The sequence below is a fragment of the Mesoplodon mirus genome (genome assembly GCF_964341445.2).
Source record: "Mesoplodon mirus genome assembly, chromosome: 4".
Taxonomy (NCBI): Eukaryota; Metazoa; Chordata; class Mammalia; order Artiodactyla; family Ziphiidae; genus Mesoplodon; species Mesoplodon mirus.
In genome coordinates this window covers 106934663-106950788 of record NC_138979.1, presented here as the reverse complement: position 1 = coordinate 106950788, position 16126 = coordinate 106934663, and the positions used below count along the sequence as shown (strand labels likewise).

The 16126-nt window shown below is 35.2% G+C and overlaps 1 protein-coding gene across 2 annotated transcripts in view; it reads left to right on the top strand.

Annotated features, from left to right (window-relative positions):
• The window catches only part of SPRED1 (sprouty related EVH1 domain containing 1), a gene marked incomplete at its 5' end in the record, with an annotated part of 131587 nt that overhangs the window by 56926 nt on the left and 58535 nt on the right, over positions 1-16126 (top strand). The window lies entirely within an intron of this gene.

Here is a 16126-nt window from a genome sequence, read left to right as displayed (position 1 = left end):
AGTTTTACAATTTCCTGTCATTTCTATTTTATTTCCCATCCCTTGCTGTACAGTTTGATGCTTACTCTATTATCTGTGCCTCTCATTTCACTAGATTCCTTCTGGCTTCAGTATCTTTTATTTTCTTTTTAAATCCAATCTGAATTTTCCTTGTCAGTCATTTAAACCACTCTTTCATTGATGTTTCAGTGGAAACTATGTTGCTGAGTTGTTTTTTAAAAAATTTATTTGTTTTATTTATTTATTTTTGGCTGCATTGGATCTTCGTTGCTGCGCACGGGCTTTCTCTAGTTGTGGCGAGTGGGGGCTACTCTTTGTTGCAGTGCACGGGCTTCTCATTGTGGTGGCTTCTCTTGCTGTGGAGCATGGGCTCTAGACTCATGGGTTTCAGTAGTTGTGGCATGTGGGCTCAGTAGTTGTGGCGCATGGGCTTAGTTGCTCCGCGGCATGTGGGATCTTCCCAGACCAGGGATTGAACCCGTGTCCCCTGCATTGGCAGGCGGATTCTTAACCACTTCGCCACCAGGGAAGCCCCTGTTGCTGAGTTTTAATCTTACCTTACACTAAAGGAACTTTGTTGAATACACATTATTAAAAGGGAAAATTCAGTATTTAAAGGTGAGTCTTTCATGCAATAAATATTTATTGAGCATCTACTATTTGCTAGGTACTTGCTGTTCTAGGCACTGGGGATATGTAAATGAACAAAGACAGAAATCCCCATTCCTAAGGGAACATACATTGTGGTGAGGGCCAGAGGAATACTACCGTAAATAAATAAGTAAATGAATATTATGCTAGACATAATATTAGACAGTATTAAGTGCCGGGGAAAAAGGAGTGTAGGGGATTTTTTGTGGGGAGGTTAGTTTAAGTTTTACATAGAATAACCAAGGAAGGCCTTACTGAGAAGATCTAGGTAACATTTGAATAAAGATTTCTATTATGAACAAGGCCTTATATTTTAGTTTATATGTTCAGATTTTTAAATCTCGAGTATTCTTAATGTAGGATAAATCTATATTCTTACTCAAATCTTATGCTACACTGTATAAGATCTTGGGCTTTTCATGGATTTGGCGAATGATATCAAAGTATGCATCAATAATAGTCATAGGGCTTCCCTGGTAGCACAGTGGTTAAGAATCCGATTGCCTGCCACTGCAGTGGACATGGGTTTGAGCCCTGGTCTCGGAAGATCCCACATGCCATGGAGCAACTAAGCCCATGTGCCACAACTACTGAACTTCCGCTCTGGAGCCCGTGAACCACAACTGCTGAAGCCCGTGTGCCGCAGCTCCTGAAGCCTGCGCGCTTAGAGCCCGTGCTCCACAAGAGAAGCCACCACAATGAGAAGCCTGCACACCGAAACAAAGACTAGCCCCTGCTCACCACAACTAGAGAAAGCCCGCGCACAGCAACGAAGACCCAACGCAGTCATAGATAGATGGATAGATAGATAGACAGGTAGATAGATAGAAAAAAATTGTCATAAACCTAGGTATTAGTGATTCCTCCATTTATTCAATCAGGTCTTCTTTATTCTTGATTCTGTTTCATCCTTTTCATCTCGACCCCTCTTCAGTCTTGTCTGTATTATTGCAGATAAGGTTTCTAATATTTTTTCAAGGCCCAGTTTCACCTCTCTCTAACTTTTATATTGCTTACAATACTGAACTTTCTAAAGCTTGGGTCTCGTATTCCTTTAGTAGTTCCCCCAAAATTCCTAGATAAAATATCATCTCCTTAATTTCACCACAATAAACTCGTATAATCTGACCCTTACTTCCTTGAATCTATCTACCTGTTTCCCAAAGACAACACTTCCCTGATGTTGCCTTACTGAGTTACTCATGGTTCACTAAAAGCATGCATTGAACTTAGGGAAATGCTATCCCCTCTTTTACATTAACTAAATACTATAAAGATAGTATGTGGAATAGAGGATGTCTACATACAGCTTGCTAGTCCTGAGGAAATAATAATGGCAGAAACAATTTCCCTTTTATTGTCACAGGTAACTCACAGATGGACAAATAGGAAAATTGAGTTAGAGGAAGCACCTTGGGCAAACCAGTTTTGCTGTGAAGGACTGTAATTGAAAGAAATGCTAATAATAATAACATTCATCTAGTTTAGAATAACCTGTTCATTTTAGGGTCAATCCATTGAAAAGATAATAAATCATACTATTAATTACTTTTCTGTACTACCATGAATTTTGTGACTTTCTCCCAGCAACTTTAAAATAGTTCATTCTTTAATACTACTAATATTCCTTGAAGGGGAAAAAACCTGCCTGCTGCATTTCTATTCTCTTTCTTTTGGAGCAAAAAATAGCTCTGTGTGTGTGTGGGGGGGGACGTTAGCGGTTTCCTGTGTTTGTGTGTGTGTGAGCGGTTTCCTGAAAATTAAGATTTAGAATGTAACCCATATTACCTCCCTGGTTGCTATTATTTCCTCTTTTTAGAAAATGTCAGCTTAATACTTATTATTCAGTTGTTTTGAACTAACATTTCATTCTTTAGTTATTGATTTATACTGGTTGATCTAGTCTATCAGGTTCATCATGATTATCTTGGCTTCATCTTTCCCTTTTATACCTGATTGTGATATATTTCACAACCTTTCCATTACATTCCCATTGCCATTAAACTATTATAATGGATAATAGCCTCTCTAATAGCTAAAGCCCAAAATCTTTGATCTCAAATTATTGACCTTACTCAATAGTTTTCTAAATATTTCCTTACTAAATTATAATCTGAATGTAGCATGCTTTTAGTTGATTGGTTGATTGATATTATTCTTTTAATTGATATTATTTCTTTTAATGAGTCAACAGCTGTTTGAGAGCCTTCTGTGTACTAGGCTTCTTTTTTTTTAAGTTTAAGGTGTACACTGTGATGGTATGATTTAGACTTCTTGTATCAGTCTGCTCAGGCTGCCATAACAAAACACAACAGACTGGCTGATTTAAACAGCAGAAATTTATTTTCTCACAGTTCTGGAGACTTGAAGTCCTAGATCTGGGTGCTGACTTTTCTCTGGGATAGATGACCAAGAGTACAGTTGCTGGGTTGTATGGTAGTTTTATGCTGAGTTTCATAAGAAACTGCTAGACTTTCTTCCTGGGTGGCTGTACCATATTAAATTTCCACCAGCTGTGTATGAACAATCCAGTTTCCAGGGATTCTTGCCTGCATTTGTGTAGTCAGTCTTTTTTATTTTAGTCGTGTTGATAGGTGTGTAGTGGTAGCTCGTTGTAGTTTTAATTTCCATTTCCCTAATGGCTATGGTTGAATATCTTTTTATATGCTTATTTGTATCTTCTTTGGTGAAATAACTCTTTGTGTCCTTTTCCTGTTTTCTCATTAGGTTGTTAGTTTTTTTACTGTTGAGTTTTGAAGGTTTTTTTTTTTATTCTAGATACTAGTCCTTTTCAGGATATATGGTTTCTAAATATTTTCTCCCAGTCTACAGATTGTCTTTTTAACCTTCACAGGATATTTTGCAGAGCAGAGTTTTAAATTGATGAAGTTCACTTTATCAATTTTTCCTTTCATGGATCACGTTTTAGGTGTCAAGTTCGTGAATGCTTTCCCTAATCCTGTGTCTTGAAGATTTATCCTATTTTAAGTTTTATAGTTTTACATTTTATATTTAAGTCTGTGGTCCATTTTAAATAATTTTTGTATAAGGTGTGATACTTAGGTCAAGGTTCAGTCCTTTTGCCTACAAATGTCCAATTTTTTCCAGAACTACTTGTTGAAAAAGTTGTTGTTTCATTAAATTACTTTTGTACTCTTAAAAAATCAGTTATGCATTTTTATGTAGGTTCTCCATTTTGTTCCATTGCTCTTGTCTATCCCACCATAGGTATCATATACTGTTTTACTGTAGGTGTATTGTAAGTCCTAATAGTGGGTAAAGTGATTTCTCCCATTTTATTCTTCTTTTTCAATATTTTGTCAGCTATTCTAGGGTTTGTGCCTTTCCATATAAATTTTAGAATGATCTTGTCTATGTCTACAAAAATCTTTACTGGATTGTGACAAGAATTGTATTAAACCTGTTGGTCAATTTGGGGAGAATTGACATATTTACTGTGTTGAATCTTCCAGTCCATGAATGTGGTATGTCTCCAGTTTAGGTCTTTGAATTCTTTCATTAGCATTTTATAATTTTCAATGTATAGATCCTAAAGATATGTTTTGTTAAGCATATACCTAAGTGTTTAATTTTTCTTGGAGCAATTATAGATAGTATTGTGTTTATAATTTTGGTTAGTGCATGCTCATTGTATGTGTATAGAAATTCAATTAATTTTCGTGTGTTGATCTTGCATCCTGTAACCTTGCTGAACTGTGAGGTTTTGTGGTAGATTCCCTGGGATTTTTTAATGTAGACAATCATGTCATCTACAAATATGAACAGCTTTATTTCTTCCTTTTCAATCTGTATACCTTTTATTTCTTTTTATTTCCTTATTGCAGTGGCTAGAACTTTAAGTTCTGTGTTGAGTAAGAATGGTCATAGTGGACATCCTTGCCTCATTCAGATTTTAACGGAAACATATTCAGTCTTTCACCCTTGAGTATGATGTTAGCTATAGAGTTTTTTATAGATGATTTTTTTTGTTTGTATTTTGGCTGCGTTGAGTCTTCATTGTTGTGCTCAGGCTTTCTCTAGTTGCGGCGAGCGAGGGCTACTCTTCATTGCAGTGCGCAGGCTTTTCATTGCGGTGGCTTCTCGTTGCAGAGCATGGGCCCTAGGTGCGTGGGCTTCAGTAGGTGTGCAGGCTTCAGTAGTTGTGACTTGTGGGCTCTAGAGCGCAGGCTCAGTAGTTGTAGCACACAGGCTTAGTTGCTTCACGGCATGTGGGATCTTTTCGTACCAGGGATTGAACCCGTTTCCCCTGCATTGGCAGGTGGATTCTTAACCACTGTGCCACCAGGGAAGTCCCTATAGATGATTTTTATTGAGTTGCTGATAATTTTTTATTATGAATGGGTGTTGGAATTTGTCAAAGGTTTTTTCTGTGTCAATTGATATGATCACATCTTTAGCTTGTTGATATCATAGATTACACTGATTGATTTTTTTAATGTTGACCCAGCCTTGTATCCCTGGAATAAGTCCCACTTGGTCATGGTGTGTAATCTTTTTGTATATTGTTGGGTTTGATATGCTACTATTTTTGGAGAAGTTTTGTGTTTAAGTTCATGAGAGATACTGGTCTGTAGTTTTCTCTTTTTTTTGGTACTGTCTTTGTATGGTGTTGGTATCAAGATATTGGTGGCTTCGTAAAATGAATTGGGTAGTATTCCCTCCTCTTCTGTTTTCTGAAAGAGTTTGTGTAAAATTGATGTTAGTTCCTCTGAAAATATTTGGTAGAATTCTCCAATGAAACCATCTCAGTATAGAGATCTCTCTCTCTCTTTTTTCTTTTTTCTTTTTTGGCCATGCCCTGCAGCTTGTGGAGTCTTAGTTCCCTGACCAGGGATCAAACCCCGGGCCCTTGGCAGTGAAAGTGTGGAGTCTTAACCGCTGGACTGCCAGGGAATTCCCAAGAGTGATCTCTTTTTGAAAGCTTTTAAATTACAAAATCAGCGTCTTTAATGGTTATAGAACTATTTAGGTTTATCTATTTTATCTTGGTTGAGTTTTGATGATAATGTGATTTTCAAAGAATTGGTCCGTTTCTTCTAAGCTGTCTAATTTGAGTGTAAAGTTGTTTTTAGTATCTCAAGTACTGTTTTAAAGGCTACAAGGATATTTAGAAATATCCCGTCTCATTCCTAAAATTGGTGATTTGTGTATTCTTTTTTTTTTTTTTGCGGTACGCGGGCCTCTCACTGTTGTGGCCTCTCCCTTTGCGGAGCACAGGCTCTGGATGTGCAGGCTCAGCGGCCATGGCTCACGGGCCCAGCCGCTCCACGGCATGTGGGATCCTCCCGGACCGGGGCACGAACCCATGTGCCCTGCATCGGCAGACAGACTCTCAACCATGCGCCACCAGGGAAGCCCTGTGTATTCATTTTTAATTTGTCAGTCTTACTAGAGATTTATCAATTTTATTGCTTTTTTTTAAGACCAGCTTTTTGTTTCATTGAGTTTCCCCCCCATCTATTTTCAATTTCTATTTCTATTGATTTCTATTATTTGATATTTTCTTCCTTCATCATGCTTTGAGTTTATTTTGCTCTCCTTTTTCTAATTTCTTGACGTAGGAACTTCAATTATTGATTTGAGATCCTTCCTTGTTCCAACATCCATAACCTTTTGAAAGACTTCAATTCACTATAATATAAAGGTTTGAATTCATAAAGTTTAACCTTATTTATTAAATTATTCAAATCTTATGTATCCTTTTTGTGTGTGTGTTTGCTTCAATTTAAAGGCTGAAGATCTACAACTATCATTATGTTTTTGGATATTCTTGTGTTTCTAAATGGTTTTTTGTTACATAAATATTGCTGTGTAAGTCAGTTAATAAAGGTTCATGGCTGTTAAATTCTTAGATCACTGAGATTGATTCCATCAGAATTGTACGGGCCCCTCTCCAAATTATGCAGACCCAGTTGAGGGTGAAGAGAATTGTTTAAGCTTATTTAGTTTTATTCTAGCAATTCAGAGTTATGACAGCCTGTGGGGACTTGGGAAAGAGCCAAGAAAAGAAGCAGGGACGTATTGCCTGTGCCTAAGAATTTGCCACCAGGAGTTAGAGCAGTATCCTAATTGTGACAGTTCCCTCCTCTGTTTTGTATCTCATCTCCTGTTCCCTCATCTTGTCGCCGTTCACTATCATTTTCTACTGATTCAGTTTCTTTAATGGATACAGGTTTCTAATGGTTTTCTATTTTCAGTCAGTTTTGGTAAGTTATAATTTTTCTAGGAAATTTCTATTTCACTTAGATTTTCAAATTTGAGGTCATAAAACCTTACATTGTATTGTATTCTTCGTTTTTTAATATTTATTTATTTATTTATTTATTTATTTTGTCTGTTCCGGGTCTTAGTTGTGGTACGTGGGATCTTCATTGTGGCATGTGGACTCTTACTTGCAGCATGCAGACTTCTTAGTTGCGGAATGTGAACTCTTAGTTGCAGCATGCATGTGGGATCTAGTTCCCCGACCAGGGATCGAACCCGGGCTCCCTGCATTGGGAGCACAGAGTCTTACCCACTGGACCACCAGGGAAGTCCCACACTGTACTCTTTATTACTTTCTAAATCTTTGCTCTGCCTTCAGTTTTGATTATGCAGTCACAGTATAATTATCCTATTTAGGAAATTTAACATAAATGTAGTACTTTAGTCTTTAGTCCATATTCCAGTTTCACCAACTGTTCTAATAATGTTCTTACAACATTTTTGTTCTCTCAGTACAAGATCATGTAACGTTTAGCTGTCATGTGTCCTTATGCTCCTTTAATCTGGAGCAGCTCCTCAGTCTTTCTTTCATGACATAGACATATTTTTAAACTATTGTCTCCCTCCCTTCCTTTTGTGGTAGCTGAACTGTTATTATTTGAGAAGAAACACTACCACTGTTCCTTCTGTTACTTTTAAAATTTTTTCTAAAATCTTATTCATCTCAGAATCCAGCTTTGAACACAAATTTTTATTACTAGATAATTAGTAAAAATGTGTTATTTGATAGCAATATAGTTTCATATTTCATAGAATGCACTGGTGTCCTTTATAAAGGATACTAGTTTTTATGTCATCCAGAAAACTAAAGTTCATAATACAAGGCAACTATTTGAGATACCAATTATTGATTTTGGTTATCAAGTAATTTAACTTGAATATGGAGTTTTTATTTCAAAAATGAAATGTTTTTTCCTTGATTCAAAGGTACTTCAGAAGTTACTAAAATAATTTGTTTGTCTAGTTACCACCTATTACTACATCTTAGATAATACTTTTTGTAAACATGTAATTATCTACTTGTAAGGTAGCATCTATAATAAAGTTACATAGTAGTTTGAAAGTACATTTTTAACTTTGCTCTCCCAAATTATTAGTTGTTATTAGTGAAACAGAAATGTACTTATACCCATTTTTGGCTTGGTCTATTTTAAATTCTTCTGGCAAACAGTCCAGTAATTTGCTCTATATTTCCCAGAATAACTTGGAATATATCTTCAGAAGTTTTAGTTATTTAATGACTGTGGTGTCCCCTCCCCCACTTTTTTTCTCCGTAATATATCCTAGAATTTCTTTCAGAAGAAGGGAAAGCATTGGAGATTATGTTTTCACTGTCTTTAGAATCAATTAACTTAAGCTTCACAGAATCTATTCACAAGCTCTTTGAGGTCCTGAGTACCTTTATTTATCATTCAAACTCCTCCCCCTCCCATACTCAAAAAAGTAAATACTGACCTCTCAGGCTTTCATAGCAACTGTACTATTATGGGCTAGTGGCATCACCTTGTGACCAAAATCACCACTGCTACTAGTATGTATTGAAGATCTACTCTGTTGTCAGACGCTATTTGAGTTCTCTGTGTGTATTGCCTTATTTAATTCTCAAGTCAGATGGGTAATGAGTGGTGGAGAGTAGATGGGACCCAGCTATTCTAAGCTGTAGAACCCACAAGCTTAATTAATTTCTATACCAAAATTCCTCTTACGCTTTAATAACATTTTTCTTCTTAGAAAGTGTATGTGTACTGTTCCTATTCCTTCTGTTATTCATATCTTAATTATTTTATTTTGGAAATTTTTTACTCATGTGAAGAATATCCATTCTCATTAACCATCTTTCTTTTCCTTTCCCTTTTAACTCTTAGCTTGGTACTATAAGGAAACCACTGCTCTTCCCTGACTCCCTTCATCTATATAGATTTTAATATATTTATGCTAATAGTAGTTTTGCTTTCCTTAAATTCAGAGTTCACCTGTGCATCTGTTTGTTCTTTCATAGTATCTATTTAACCTTTATAGAAGAAAGATAAAGAATATTCGTTCTTTTTGTTACCACTATCTCAAAAGACTTCAAGATCTTATTAAAATATTCATGGTTCCAAAAGTATTTATCTAGCTAGAAAAGACTTGTATGTTTTAAGCAACTTAGACCTATTTAGAGTCTATAATATTAAAATGCAAAGCTGTTCTGCCAAATACCCCTTAATATTCTCCCTTCGGTATAGTCCCCTTCCTAAAGGTGGTTCCAGTCAGTCTGTTTGCAGTGACTATATTCTACTCAAACCTAGTCAGGTATATCGGTATGTAAAAGTCTGAAATTTTTTCTTTTAGAGGTGGTCACTATAAAAACATTTAAGTGCTTTTGAATTTGTTGTTGCTTTTTCTAGTTAAATTTTTTTCCATTATACTTTTTTATAGTTTATAATAAATAGTGATTCTTTTCTAATCCCAGTATACTTGTAGATGATCCAAAAGTTCAGAATATTCTAGTTCTGATTCTAAAACGTGACTCTTTAATTTCTTCTTCGTTAACTAGCCACGTGCTTAGTGGATCCATTAGGGGTTATTGATGTCAAGTTACTTTGGCAGCATATTCTTTTGTAGTTATTCTTGTTGAGTCATTCTTACACTTAATATTCACTTTACAGTTGTTATTTACACTCAATATCTTTTCTGCTTATTAATTTAATATATAACCTGTCTTCTTTAGGGTAGAAATAAGCACAGGGTCACTAATCTACTTTCAAATTTATCTTTCTCTAATTTATACATGTCCTTCATGGTTACTATGGAGGTCTGATGAAATTCACATCACTCCCTAACCCCAGAAAGAAGTATAGTCAGTTAATAATTAGAATTAGCTAGAGATGTATTTCAAGTTTGACAACTGTTTACAGACTATTTTTACGGTTATACTTTTTTTTTTTTTTTTGCTGTACGCGGGCCTCTCACTGTTGTGGCCTCTCCCGTTGCGGAGCACAGGCTCCGGACGCGCAGGCTCAGCGGCCATGGCTCACGGGCCCAGCCGCTCCGCGGCATGTGGGATCTTCCTGGACCCAGGCACGAACCCGTGTCCCCTGCATCAGCAGGTGGACTCTCATCCACTGCGCCACCAGGCAAGCCCTACGGTTATACTTTTAATGGTTTCTGGCAGTTGCTTTTAGCGTAGTCTTAACAGAACTTAAAATTATTCATTTCATTTTGTACTAGATCTTCTCTTGTAAAAAATTTCTAAGAGTGAGTGCAGGTCGTGTATTCTGGGAGAGATGTAATCACTTCAGGCCTGTAGAACACCTGTTACTTTACTTTATTGGTAATTAATAGATATAACTCCCTATTGGCCAGAAGTAATTTATCAGGGTACCTTATTTTTCCAACAGCATAAATAATTCACCTGGCAGTGCTGGATTGGTTGAGTGTAATCTCTTGGCAAAAATGTAATTGCCATTTTCTACAGTTTGTTTGCTAGTTATTCCAATCACAAATATGGTAAACTTTGAATCTGCTTCCTGTATGCCTGTTACTGTTAATATTACTGTGATCTTAAGATATAGAATTAATACAGTGAAAACTGCAGTGAACTAAAGTCGGAGCTCATTGTTCTGATATAGTTGAGAAGAGGCAGTGGAAGTGGGAGGCAGCATAATTTACTAACTTTTAAGAATCCTTCTAACTCTTAAAATTATTTTAGTTTTTTCTGGAATGCAGATTTAGTATGGATCACATGGTAGATAGAAGCCTTTTGAGACATTCTTTTAACTACTTTTTTTTTTAAACACCTTTTTAATCTCATTGATCTTTTTTAAAAATTTGAGAGGGACAGTTGTTATCCCTATTACTTAATAAAGGTGTGATTTATATTGTCCTTAGTGTGATGAGAATGCATTTATTTTTTAAATGCTACTTAAAGTCAGAAGCAAAACAACTTTTTAATATATTGTGTGACTTAGATGAGAAATTGTTATGCCTTAGATATGGAGGCTTTGATAATTATGTAAATGCTGAGTGATGCAGAATGTTCTAGGAAGCATGGTTTTTAAATTATCTACAAAGATGGTGAGTGGTTATGTCAGTAGATTACCAGCATTTTTCTTTCTCATTACCTATTCCTAAATTCAGAATAGCTACTGCCATAGTAACCTTTTCCTAAATGATAATTATTTTTATGGTACGCTAAATACATACCATGAACAGTAAGATATATTTTATTTCCTAATGTTACTTTGTAGATAAAAGTTAATGACATAAATTGACATCTACTTCATAATTAGGTGGCATTTTGTTTTTGTACCAACATGATGTGTATGATGTGCAACCTCAGTATTTATATGACTTTTAGGTGGAACACATTCTTGCATAGGTACTTGTATGAGTCAAAGAACTAGTTCAGGACTTCCCTGGTGGCGCAGTGGTTGAGAGTCCGCCTGCCGATGCAGGGGACACGGGTTCGTTCCCCAGTCTGGGAAGATCCCACATGCCGCGGAGCGGCTAGGCCCGTGAGCCATGGCCGCTGAGCCTGCACGTCCGGAGCCTGTGCTTCACAACGGGAGAGGCCACAACAGTGAGAGGCCCGCGTACCGCAAAAAAAAAAAAAAAATAACTAGTTCATTATCCTTACCATTTCCTCAGTGTATTTTAAAGCTCATTTTTAAAATGTATTTTTCTATGTGTTTGTGGAGCCTCTATAAAAAAAATAGATGGCCATTTGTAAATAAGTGGTATAGATGAGTATAGATCACGTTGAAATTTTATTTGTCTAACAGATAATAGTTGGAAAACAACTTTGGGAAGTTTCAGAGAGGAGCTAATTCAGCAATGTTTTCACGTATTAAAGATTAATTTAGTGACATTTTCATGTAATAATGACTGTAGGACCAAACTCCTTTTTTTATGTCCTTCTCTTTTTTAACAATTGCAATTTAGCAGTTTTCTAAAATACATCTCTCTTTCCCACTGTTTATGAATACAGTAAATAATGTTGCAGTAATCCATAATGCCAATTTTAACTTATTGAATTCCCAAACCTAATTTAATTATGAATTTTATTATTATTATTGCTAAATGTTGTTGCAACAGATAGTTAAATCTTTGTCAAATGCCAAGTGCTAACACACTTTGCCTGTAAGCAAGCAGGACATTATTTTGTTACCTTCTTTGTTACTTATTGCAGAATAACAAGACTTAACTATCACAGATATTCAGTGACAGGCTGGTAAAATTTAACAATCAGCTTTTGGTGGGGGAGGGTGGGGTGATTAGAGAGAGGAAATGCTTTATAGCTTAACATACTCCCACCATGGCTGTTTTCAGTCAATATAATGTCATTGCATGTGGAGTTGGGAAGAAGTGATTAGTAGTGCACCATTATTTTTTCTTTTGTTACCTGTGCCTTTGGTGTCATATCCAAGAAAACATTGCCAAATCCAATGTCATGAAATGACATTGACATTGACATATGACATTTTTTGTCCTATGTTTTCTTCTAGGAGTTTTATTGTTTTAGGTCTTCTTAGGGTTCTTGATAAATTTTGAGTTAATTATTGCATGTGGTGTTAGATAAGGGTCCAACTTCATTCTTTTGCCTGTGCACATCCAGCTTCCCAGTACCATTTGTTGAAAGACTTTCCTTTCTTCCACTGAATGGTCTTGGCACTGTTGTCAAATATGTTGAGGTAGTTTCCTTCTAGTTGTTGTTTGTTAGGTATTTTTATCATGAAAAGATGTTGAATTTTGTTAAATGCTTTTTCTGCATCTATTGAGATGCTCATGTGGATTTTTTCCCCTTTATTCTGTTCAAGTAGGATATTACATTGATCAATTTTCATGTGTTGAACTATCCTTGCGTTCATTTGTTGAGGATTTTTTGCATCAGTATTCATAAAGGATATTGATACATAGTTTTCTTATAATGTCTTTGGCTTTGGTATCAGCACAATGCTGTCCTCATAGAATGAGTTAGGAAGTGTTTACTCCTTCAATCTTCTGGGAAAGTTTGAAGTATTGGTATTATTTCTTTAAATGTTTGATATAATTCACCAGTGAAGCCATCAGGTCCAGGGTTTTTCTTTATTGAGAGACATTTAATTACTGATCCAATCTACTTACCAGCTATATATCTATTCAAATTTTCTATTTATTTCTGATTTAGTCTTGGTCTGTTTTATGTTTCTAGTAAGTTGTCGTTAAATCTAGGTTATCTGACTTGTTGGTGTACAATTGTTCATAGTACTCTCTATAATGCTTTTTATTTCTGTAGAATTGATGGTCTCCACTTTCATTTCTGATTTTTATCATTTGTGTCAATTTGCATCTTCTCTCTTTTTCTTCTTAGTCCTTCTAGCTGAAGGACTTATTAAAATCTTTCTGAAGAACCAACTGTTGGATTCATTGATTTTCTCTATTATTTTTCTGTTCTCTAATTTGTTTCTGCCCTCATCATTATTATTTCCTTTCTTCTGCTAGGTTTGAGTTTAGTTTGTTCTTCTAGTTCCTTAAATTGTAAAGTTATGTTGTTGATTTAAGATTTTTCGTTCTTTTTTTTTTAAATGCAGGTGTTTGTACATTTTCCCCTTGTACTGCTTTCACTGTGTGCTGTAAGTTTTGGTATGTTGTGTTGTTTTCGCTCTCTAAGTATTTTGTAATTTTCCTCATGATTTCTTCTTTGATCAGTGGGTTAATTCCCAAAATTTTTTTAATTTTCCAGTTTTCCTTTTGTTATTGATTTTTAAGTTCATCTTATTGTGGCCAAAGATACTTTGTATGATATCCATATTTTTTATTATATTGAATTAATTTGTGGCCTAACATATGGTCTGTCCTGAAAAATATCCCATGTGCACTTCAGAAAAATGTGTGTTCTGTTGCTGAGTAGAGTGTTTTGTATATGTCTGTTTGGTCTAGTTGGTTTACTATGTTAAATTCTCTGTTTATTTATATTCTGTCTGGTTCTTCTGTTGATTATGTGAGTGAGGTATTGACGTCTCCAACTATTACTGTAGAACTGTGTTTCTCCCTTCAGTTGTGTCAGTTTTTGCTTTATGTATTTTGATGGTCTGTTACTAGGTACCTAAATGTTTATTGTTGTATCTTTTTGCCCTATTGAACCGTTTATTAATATATAATATTTTTATTATAATGTCCTTTTTGATTTAAAGTATATTTTGTCTGATATTAGTATAGCCACCCCTGCTCCCTTTTGGTTGCTCTTTGCATTGAATGTCTTTTTCCATCCTTTCACTTTCAACCTGTTTGTGTCTTTGGTTGTGCTTTTATTTGTTCTGCCAATCTCTGTCATTTGGTTGGACAGTTCAATCCATTTACATTTAAAGTAATTGCTGATAAGGAGGGACTTCTGTCATTTTGCTGTTTTTGTAAGTCCCTAATAGCCCTTTCTCCCTCATTTCCTGCATTCCTATCTTCCTTTGTGTTTAGTTGATCGTAACAAAATGTTTAAATTCCTTTCTCATTTCCTTTTCTTTATATTCTATAGCTATTTTCTTTGTGGTTACCATGGAGGTTGCATTTAACATCCTAAAGTTATAACACTCTAATTGGGATTTAAACTAGCTTAACTTCAATGACATACAAAACTGTTTCTTTACAGCTTTGATCCCACCCCTTTCATTTGTTGATAAATTACATCTTTATACACTGTTTGCCCAGAAACATAAATTAATGCTTCTTTTAAATGTATTAGTCTCTCAAATTTTGTAGAAAACAGTATTTGGAGTTATACACCACAGTTACAGCAATACTTAGCTTTTACACTAATAATTCATTGTTTTCTTTAAATGTAATAGTCTCTCTTAAATTTTATAGAAAACATAAAGTGGAGTTTCAAACCAATGTTAAAAATATTGCTTTTATAATTGCTCTTGTATTTACCTTTATTTCTTTATATGGCTTCAATTTACTTTCTTACGTCATTTTATTTCACCTTGTAGGTATCCCTTGTGCATTTTTTGCAGGGCAGATCTAGTGGAAACAAACTCCCTTAGCTTTTGTTTATCTGGAAATGGCTTAATTTCTTCGTTACTTTTGAAGGATATTTTTGCCAAATATAGAATTCTTGGTTGACAGTTTTTTCTTTCAGCACTTTGAATATGTCCACCCACTATCTTCTAGCCTCCAAAGTTTCTGAAGAGAAATCTGCTGACGTTCTCATTGAGGATTCCTTGTATGTGACTATTCACTTCTCTCTTGCTACTTTGAAGAATCTCTGTGTCTCTATGTGGCCTGTTGAGTTCATCTTATTCAAAGTTTGTTGAGCTTCTTGGATGTTTATGTTCATGACTTTCATAAAATTTGGGGAGTTTTCAACCATTCTTTCTTCACATATTCTCTCTGCCCCTTTCTTCTTTTTCTAGTTCCCACGATGTGTATGTTGGTCCTCTTGATGCTGCCCGTAGGTCTCTTAGACTCTGTTTGCGTTTCTTCAACATTTTTCCTTTCTGCTCCTCAGACTCTAATTTCTGTTGTCCTCTCTTCCAGTTCACTGTTAATTTTTTGTGCCTACTCAAATCTGCTTTTGAATCCCTCTAGTTGGAGTTTTCATTTTAGTTATTTACTTTTCAGCTTCAGAATTTTTTAGTTTCTTTTTAGATTTTCTATCTCTTTATCGTTATTTCCATTTTGTTCATACATTGTTTCATGTCATACTTTGCTATATGACCTACTGAGAGAAACAAAAAGAAATCAATAGAAAATGTCTGAAAAAAGACCCAATGGCAGATCATTAGACAAAGACTTATTTAAAAAACTGTTGTAAAGATGCTCAAAGAACTGAATAAGATATGGAGAATCTTTGAATACTTTGGGATTTTTCTATTGAACACTGGACATTTAAATCATAATATGGTAGCTTGGAATATGGTAATATGAAAATCAGATTATTCCCTTCCTTGGAGTTTCCTAATTTTTGTTATTGTTTTTGTTTTTGTTTTTTTGATTGTTGTAGGTTGTCTCTGTGCCAGGGATCAGCCTGAGGTGTAAATTTAAGGTTTTTTCATGTCTTTTCTGAGCCTTTCCCTGGATATGCATAGTCACTTTCTAATTCTTCCTGTATATGTAGATATTTTTGAATGTCCTAGTCTTCAGTGTCTGGCTCCCATCATGGGAAAAAGTGATAAATGACAGATAAAAAAGGGAGCTGGCTTTTTAAATACCTTGGAAGTCACTTCATTCTGATGCA